Genomic DNA, 9,762 nt, shown 5'->3' on the forward strand with positions numbered 1-9,762 from the left:
GTGATTTTCAATTTTTATTTAATGGCAAAAAACTTGATATTGTTGATGAATTTAACTACTTAGGAATAGTTCTAACAAGAACAGGCAATTTTAATAAAACAAAACAGTTTAATGTAGAAAAAGCTACCAAGGCTCTGTACGAAGTGTTAAGACTAGGTCGACTACATAATCTTTCTATATGTAGTCAGCTGGATTTATTTGATAAAATGGTAAAGCCAATACTACTGTACGGTTGTGAAGTATGGGGTATTGGCAATAACGACATGATTGAAAGGGTACATCTAAAATTTTGTAAATTGCTATTAAGTCTGAAAACATCTACACCCTCTTATATGATTTATGGGGAGCTTGGGAGATATCCTATAGACTTGGACATAAAAACTAGATTGATTTCATTTTGGGGGAAATTAAACTCTGGTAAAGAGACAAAACTATCATATATTTTATATAAATTGTGTTATCACATGTCTATTAATGACAATGTGAATTTTTCATGGTTAAACAGAATAAAGACTATTCTGAACGAATGTGGTATCCCAAATGTATGGGAAACGCAATCTTTTATAAATTGTAAGTGGTTAGTTTCATTCATCAAACTTAGACTTAAAGATCAGTATGTACAAGTCTGGCATTCTTTACTTGAAAACTCGCCAAAAGCAATAAATTACAAACTTTTTAAAGATTTTTTGGGAAAAGAAGGTTATTTTGAAATTCTTGGGAACAAATTGTCTATTGATTTGTGTAGATTTAGGACCACAAATCACAAGCTCCCTATTGAACAGGGTAGATGGAACAATATAACTAGAAACAATAGAATTTGTCTTCTATGTAATAAAAATGATATTGGTGATGAAATGCATTATATATTAGAATGTAAATACTTTGAAGAAAACAGGAAACATTGTCTGTCAAATTATTATTTAAAAAATGCAAATATTGTCAAATACAATCAGATTATGTCTTCAAAAAACAAATCAGAATTGATTAAACTATGTAAATTCATAAAGATTATTAACACAGGTGCATGTGCTCCTGGCTGAAATGGACTTCATATATTGTATTAGCAACTATTTTGTTTGTTCTGTCTTCTTGTAAATATTGTACATAATTCATTTTTCTTCTCTATACCTATGTAATATGGTTTATTGAGAATAAAGATATATAGTAAGGGTAATTAACGCCTTCTATCACTCTATCAACCAGTATGATGTGACACGAATCGCAAAATGTGCAATAATAAATGTTATCTATCATTTTGTACACATAGACTTATTAGTCTCATCGTAACCAGTGCCGTCGTAAATCTTAGATAAGACGCTGTCAATTATATTTTCAACGCTTTTTACTATTTTTGGCATAATAGCCTCTTAAGAGTTATTTTACAGGCTCCAGCAAAATAGCGATTTATAAAGAGTTGCTATTTGCCTGTCTAATTTTTTTTTTTTTCAAACTAAAATGAAATAAATTGTTCATCGGCATTGGATATGATCCGGAAGACTACCCTTCATTGTCAGAATGAAAACGTGAAATAAACTACATGTTTGATTCATATGAAGAGTTTACCCGAGTCGGCAAAATAGCCACTGCCTCTTTTTAAAGCTGCCTTTTTTGGGGGTCTCATTGGGGGGTTCCGATCCCGGATCCCACTTACTGTTTCGTCAGATTCCCGTATCCCGCTTACAATATGTACGTAAGCAATTCTCATTTTTTTGTCATTTCCCGGGTCCCGAAAGACCTCATTTCCCGTTTTCACGCCACAATAATTTGACTTTCACGCGTCACGCTTACAAAAAATCGGCAATCCCGCGTCACGCTTACAGACCAATGAGACCCACTTTTTTCACAGGCCCAAAATCTGAAAATAAGATGGTTCCCTCTTATTTGTCTCGATGGTGGAGAGGAAGAAAAAAATTTGAGTATCAATTAGAAAAAAGGACCAGTATAAGAAGATACAGCGCACAAGATGGCTGGTAGAGATTGTCGACATGTTTTACAGCTATTTTATCAAATAAAATTCAAATAATGGTCAGCTCCTTTTCAAAATTTCTTAAGTTTATCTGATCTTATCTAGTCAACATATTTGATCGGAAGAGAGAATAATATTCTTGAAACATATAAAACGTTTCAAAATAAATTAGATCTTAGAAATTTAGATTATTTTCTGGCGTATAGATAAAAAATACACTATATTAGAAGGAGGAAAAAAGTGGAAACATAAACAAAGTGGTCATTCAATGCTCATATGTCGACGAGAAGCCGACAAAGTCATGACAAAAAATACCGGCAAAAAGTAAAATCGTCTACACAACACAAAAATCTAAGGCAGCAACCATTTGATTTTCTGGGGAGGGCTATGGTTTTTTTGTGGAAAAAAAGTTTGTTTCCAGTTTTTGATGAAAAAAAATAATTTGTTTTGGCCCCTGAGAAAAAAAAATTGTTTGTTTCATCCTCAGCTGCCACTATATGTAATTCTAAAATTGAAAGAAAAATCTTGTTTTCGGTTTGTCGCTAAAAAAAAAGATTGTTCTTCGCCGAAGGCGAAAAAAAACGTTTGTACAGAAAAAAAAACCATAGCCCCCCTCCAGAAAATCAAATATATGGTTGCTGCCTAAAAGCTAAGTAGCATGTATCAATCCAAAACTTCCAAGTGGGGATGATATTAGCTGCTCTGGAATGTAGACACCACTGCATTAGAGGCACCCGTCGATTTGTGTGCCCATGGTACTAGTATTTCTATAAATTCGCTCGTCTAATAAATCTAAATCGTTGATGTCATAATTCCAGAAAGTTAAACTTGTTAACCCCTCTACGTTCGGTATGTGCAAGTCCCAAGTCAGGTGTCTAAGTAATTTAGTGGTTGTTGTTTGTTGCTGTATACATATTTGTTTTCCGTTTACAGTAGCGGAGCCAGAACTTTTCATAAAAAAGGGGGTGCTGTCTGACCTAAAGGGGACCCGCTCCAGTCATGCTCAAGTGATTCCCTATATAATCATTTTTTCCACTAAAAAGGGGGAGGGTGCCCCCTGGATCCGCCTGTATATATGGTTTATTGCTTTTTGCATAAATAAGGCTGATAGTTTTCTCATGTGTCTAGTTTAACGCTCGTCATTTTGATTCTTTTTATAGATTATTAGCGGTAAGAGTTTTGCCCACTGTTGAAGGCCGCACGGTGACATATATTTTTATATGGATTTGGTTTATAATAATTAAACGTATCCTTGGTCATCTGTGACACAGATATTCAAGAACGATTATCCAACTCGAGATTGCGTCCACAACACGTCCGAAGGACGACTTCATTATTACACCTTGAAACCCTTGCGCCAATAGCTTCCTTTTCAGGACAGGTACAATCCTTTATCAGCGAAAAAGTGCAGGAAACGCAAGCTTGGAACAACGTATGAACTAGATGATATTTATTCATTGATATACAAGTGCTGTTGGGATTTGCGGGCAATACATTGAAATGGAAAGTTCACAATTGGTAAGCTGAAATCATCCCTTTTGTTGTCTTATTCTCAACCTATACCTTCATTGTCAATTTCTATAAATACAAGTCAAGATATGATACAGACTTCACTATGTCTGGGCTATTCTGTGTTTTCAAGTTTGATGGGATAGATTTGAAATCATGCCAAGACCGAAGTTTTAATTATTTAGTGAGAGGACATGATCTGTATAGCGAAACATCTTCTAAAAAAAATTCATGAAAATCTCGTGTATACCACTTATATAATTGTTTTATCATAATTCAAATCTAAAAAAAAAAAGTTGCCAAACCAGTTATCCTGCATGAGACACCACAACGGCCACAGTGAAATGTCGAAACTAATGTAGCACTGTCGCTTATCATCCTGTGAAATCATGCTGAACAATTCTATGGCTATCGATCAAGTTCAGCATGCATTTATAGAACCTTAGGTGGAAAGGAATAAAAAATAAAGCAAAGTGTTTGTTAACGGGTTTTGCAAGCTGATCTTGATGAACAGTAAACACATTTTCGTAAACATTTAAGAATTGAATGCTTCTTTTTGTAAATTTATTGGGGTGTAAAAGCGGTAACCGAAGTACATTTTGTATGAAGCGCGGAAGCGCTTCATTCTAAAAATGTACGCACGGTCAATGCTTTTACAACCCTATAAAGTTACAAAAAGAAGCATTCAATACTTATAATTACATTTTTTAGCTAGGATCATGAAAACACGATTTTTATCAAGTTTTATTTAATTCACCTGTGCACTTTATTGTGGGACCTCGTGTCATCATGAATGATAAATGTTATTGTCTAATGCAATTGCTTACGGAATAACATGTGATGTGCAGTTAGCCAATCAGAATAACGTATTATAATGAAACATACATCTAATCTGAGACTACTATAACACATGTGTTAATGTAATTATTAATCAGTAAAAAAACTGCAGTTTGTAAAATATATGAATCATCGATTGCTATGACGATCCTCTAAAGGTTGACTGTTGAGAATAATGAGCTCTGATGACCTATTTAGAATTTGTTTGGGTTCACAGACCTAACAAGTTATAAGCAGTCTCGGAATTATTCAAATCATTAACAGACTGTCAGTGCTCTTCATATTACGAATAACCAAAACTTCGAATCATGCAATCAGTTCAAAAACTTTTGTAGAATTTCAGTCTAATCTAGTGACATTTTGACTCCCTTCCAACACATGCACATTAAGTATGATTTTTATACGGATAATAAATCTTGAATAACTCTTTAAATAACTATAAGGGTATACTCGTCAGATATCTAACATATCTTTTGCCATTAATATCCATGCATAAGTGTCAAATAAACTAATCTACATCTTCATTGTACGTTGAACTGTCCACAGTGGAACTGTCAAACTTGACCAATACTCAACTGAAATGTTAACTGAAAGACCCACGTATAATAAAATAGCACATCCAGATAACAAAAATGATTTACAATATCTAATGTTTTGTCGTTATATGAATCCATGTTTCATTAGGTCTGGTCTTGAAGTCATCATAAACTTTCGAGACAGTTTTTTGTATTCATACTCCAAAATCAACCAATCAAAATGCTGGATTTCATGTTTCGAGCATGATTTTTGTGCTCCGAGCACTGAGCAAAGTTTTATGACTTCAATCTCAGTCCCATCTTTACTGAGGGGGCTCTTTACTGGCTAGAAATCACAGGCACTTGTCTCAGATCTCCCCCCTAATATATACCTTAATATAAGATACTAGAACACACCCGCGAAATCGCGGGCATATAAGGCTTGTGAACTGTAGAATATTTTTTTGTAAAATAATTTATGGATGGAGAATTTCAGTATAAGGTATCAATAGCTCTGTCCCTTTTTCCATATTTGTTTCCTTTCTGTTAGTTTCAATTATTTTCGTGTTTCTGGCCTCAGACCACAATTATTCTTCTCCTTTGCTACAATATTAATATGCTCCTCGGACAATCCAGCAGTGTTTTTTTCTTTCTTTTGAGAGCCTTATAAACATACCAATGGTAGGATATGAATCTTGTGTAAAAAACTAAGACCGACTAAGGCTAATTTTATGGGGAGGTCGGAGGAGTCCTGATCCTGACATCCCGGGCTTAAAAACATGAAATCCCGAATTGCAGAATTTAAAGAAATTCATATCCCGAAATCGAAAAATATATTCCCGGATCCTGCAAGGATTCCAAAAATCCCGAGCTTAAAAACGACCCGGTCCCGACGTCCCGAAAAAGGTCCTGCCTCCCTCTTATCTATACCCTAATTTTATTTTTGCCAAATCATTACTTTTTAAATTTACTTTTAACAATAAATTTGTATGCCCTATTTATAGGCATTACGTTTTCTAGTCTGTGCATCTGTGCGTTCGTTCGTTCGTTCGTTCGTTTTGTTCGTTCGTTCGTTCGTTAGTTCGTCCGTCCGTCCGTCCGTCTGTCCCGCTTCAGGTCAAAGCTTTTGGTCGAGATAGTTTTTGATTAAGTTAAAGTCCAATCAACTCGAAACTTAGTAAATATAGTGCCGATGTGGCATCCGTTTACTATATGGACACATTCTTGTTTCCACATGTTTTACTTATTTTAATATATAGTAGAACACACCCGCGAAATCACGGGCATTCAGAGCGTGGTTGAAAGTATGTAAAGTGTTGTAGGAAGATTTTATATTTTGAGAATTTCAGGAATAGGTACTTGGGGACAGGGAAATGTCTTTTTTATCCCTTCTTCTTTATTTCAAAAATTCCCATTTTTTTTTTCCCATTAATTACATTGTGACTGAACATATATTTAGTATATTATGAACATGCGAGTCAGGAGCCTGTAAATAGTGGTTGTCGTTTGTTAACGTGTTACATATTTGTTTTTCGTCTATATTTTTAACATAAATAAGGCCGTTAGTTTTATAGTTTGAATTGTTTTACACTGTAATTTCGGGGCCTTTTATAGCTGACTATGCGGTATGAGCTTTGCTCATTGTTGAAGGCCGTATGGTGACCTATAGTTGTTAATTTCTGTGTCATTTTTGTCTCTTGTGAAGAACTGTCTCTTTGGCAATCCTACCACATCTTCTTTTTTTGTAATCAATGAAATTTTGTAAAAGATTTAATGACTGGAGAATTTCAGAAAAGGTATCAAAGGTACCTTGGGACAGGACACTTCTTTTCTAGCCCGGCTCATCCTTTTTTCCCAAAATTCCCCCTTTTTTGTATTTTCTATTAATTTTAATAACACATGGATAATTTTAGCGCTTTAATGTATATTATGTACATTCATTACTATAAATTGCATATTTGTTTTTCGTTCATATTTTGTACATATAGATAAGGCCGTTAGTTTTCTCGTTTTAATTGTTTTACATTGTCATTTTGGGGCCTTTTATAGCTGACTATGGGGTATGGGCTTTGCTTATTGTTGAGGGCCGTACAGTGACCTATACTGAGTTGTTAATTTCTGTGTCATTTTTGTATCTTGTGGAGAGCTGTCTCTTTTGCAAACATATCACATCTTCTTTTATTGAAATCAATATTTTTTTGTAAAAGATTTAATGAATTTCAGAAAAGGTATCAAAAGTCATAGGTACATTGGGACATGACAGTTGTTTTTCTATCCCGGCTCCTACTTTTTCCCAAAAAATTCCCCTTTGGTTTCTATTTATTTTAATAACACATGGATAATTCCTTTAGCACTTATCTGTATAGTATGTACATTCATAACTATAAATAAAGTGTATTTGTTTTTTACTTTCAATTCTCACTTTACTAATCGATCCACGGGCCAGCGGTCATTGATATATTATACAGACTCTCTCACTGAATTAATAAACTCTGTGACCACCATGGATAGTTAACTTGAAAATGATATCAGATAGAAAATACTCTTTATTCGTAGTAAATGTATGTTAAAGCAAGGATTTGTATAGTTAAAAGTGACTTATTCAAACATCCCTCTACATAAGCAAATCAAAACAAACAGTACTTATAGAACAACATATTAAAAGATGCAATCTTAATATTTGTCATACAAGAATATCTTGAAACATATTTTGATAAGTGGTACAATATTTTGTCTCCCCTGTTACCATTTTCAAAAGAAAAAATTGGGTTATTAAGAAAAGGTTTAGATAAAATTTTAAGCTTGTTTTTCGTAGCCAATTAGATGGTTTTCAAGAGAAATTGAATAAATTTCTATATATATTCATTCTGTGAAATAATAGATTATTTGCCAATTTAAGTAGCGGTAACAGGATGGAAATGAACTTCATGTACGCTGATTGAATTTAGTTTGTAGATAAAATGACTTTTATTATGTTACTTATAATGATAACGAAGCTACGATTTTTCGTTAGAGTAATTATTAACGTTCTTACAAAAATCCCTTGCAGATATCAAGGTGATCATAAAATCGTGGAAAAAAACCCATTCAAACTGTACGCACACAAATTACCAAAAAATCCGCGGACATAAATACATTTTAATCTTATCAGAATAGATGTAAATCGTGTTTATTGTAAATGTTCTGAATCATAAATCCTACAAGCTTACAATTACAACTGAAATTTCCATTAGAAATAAAAAATTTAGCATGGGTGTACTGAAAATTCGACATTTTTTTTTTTTTAAAGACCCATAATATAGGAAAAACAAGTTCTGAAACAAGTGTCTGTGCTATAAACTGATATCTTGGTCTCATCAGAGACATATATACACAGAGATTGGCAACTCTGTGAAATCCCGTTAAACATCGCGGCCCGGTTGAAGTGTTAACTAAAAAAATAAAATGCATATTATTGGATTCAAGATTTCTTAACAAACAGAACACAAACAGTAGTCCTTGAAGGTGAAACATCAAATAAAATTCCTGTAACATCTGGGGTACCTCAAGGCACAGTGCTTGGTCCAATTTTATTTTTAATCTTCATTAATGATTTGGCAGAATATATTGAACACAGTACATTAAGATTGTTTGCAGATGACAGCATTATTTATAGGGAAATTAAAAAAACAGATGACACATTTAAATTACAGTCTGACTTAGAAGCGGCCGGCAGGTGGGAGCAGGACTGGCTCATGCATTTTCACCCTGATAAGTGCAACATTCTCAGTGTAACCCAAAAACGCAAACCTTTAGACTTTACCTATAAATTACACAATCACTCTTTAGAAAAAGTTGACTCTACAAAATATTTAGGCCTAACTCTTCAATCAAATTTAAAATGGGACAAACATATAGATAACATGACATCAAAAGCAAACCAGTCCCTTGGATTTATTCGTAGAAACCTAAAAATAGCATCACCGAAAGTTAAAGCTCATGCATATAAAGCTCTTGTCCGACCAAAATTAGAGTACTGCTCAACAATTTGGGACCCACATCAAAAACAACAAACTCTACAAATTGAAAAGGTTCAGAGAAGAGCAGCACGCTTCTCATGCAACCGCTTCCATAACACCAGCTCAGTTACTGAAATGATGACAGACCTAAATTGGTACCCACTCGAAATTAGGCGTTTACGATACAGACTTGTTTTCTTTTACAAAATTATTCAGGAAATTGTTGCAGTTCCTACACATAATCTTTTGATCCCACTTGACAATAGAACCAGACATAGCAATCCACACTCATTTAGGCAAATACAAACATCTAAAGACAGTTATAAATATTCATTTTATCCTCGAACAGTTATAAATTGGAATCATCTGCCACAACAAATAGTATCATGCAGTACAGTAGAGGGATTCAAGAGTATGATCTCAGAATCTGCTCTCATCCCCATATTCTATCCCTAACTATTCTGTTATCAAATGTATATAGTTTTATCACAATTTATTTTTTCAAATGTACATACGTTATGTTGATTTTTTGATTTTGTTATTTTTGATTTTTTGTGCTAAATTAGTGTAAATTATAAATTGTATAGTCGACGCCCGGCGAATAATCTTCAATAATTGAAGGATCGCTAGAAACCTAAAGAAGAAGAAGAAGAAAACAAAACTTTCTCAGTATAACCAGATAAAGTATCATCATCAACATATTTTGCAAGCCTTTGATTGATTCTGACATATCATCAGCATACTAATAAAAAAGTGTTATGTCCTGAAATTCAAGTGCACAGAGAAGGAGCAGGACTTTCTTTTCGGGACTTCGGAATCGGGTGCTTCAAGTTAAGCTCGGGATTTCGGGATTGACTCTTTCGGGTTCCAGGATTTCTTTTTTCGAATTTAGGGATGTCGGGATTTAATTTTTTTTTAAATTCCGGACGGGATAAAA

This window comes from Mytilus edulis, chromosome 8, assembly GCF_963676685.1.
Source record: "Mytilus edulis chromosome 8, xbMytEdul2.2, whole genome shotgun sequence".
Taxonomy (NCBI): domain Eukaryota; kingdom Metazoa; phylum Mollusca; class Bivalvia; order Mytilida; family Mytilidae; genus Mytilus; species Mytilus edulis.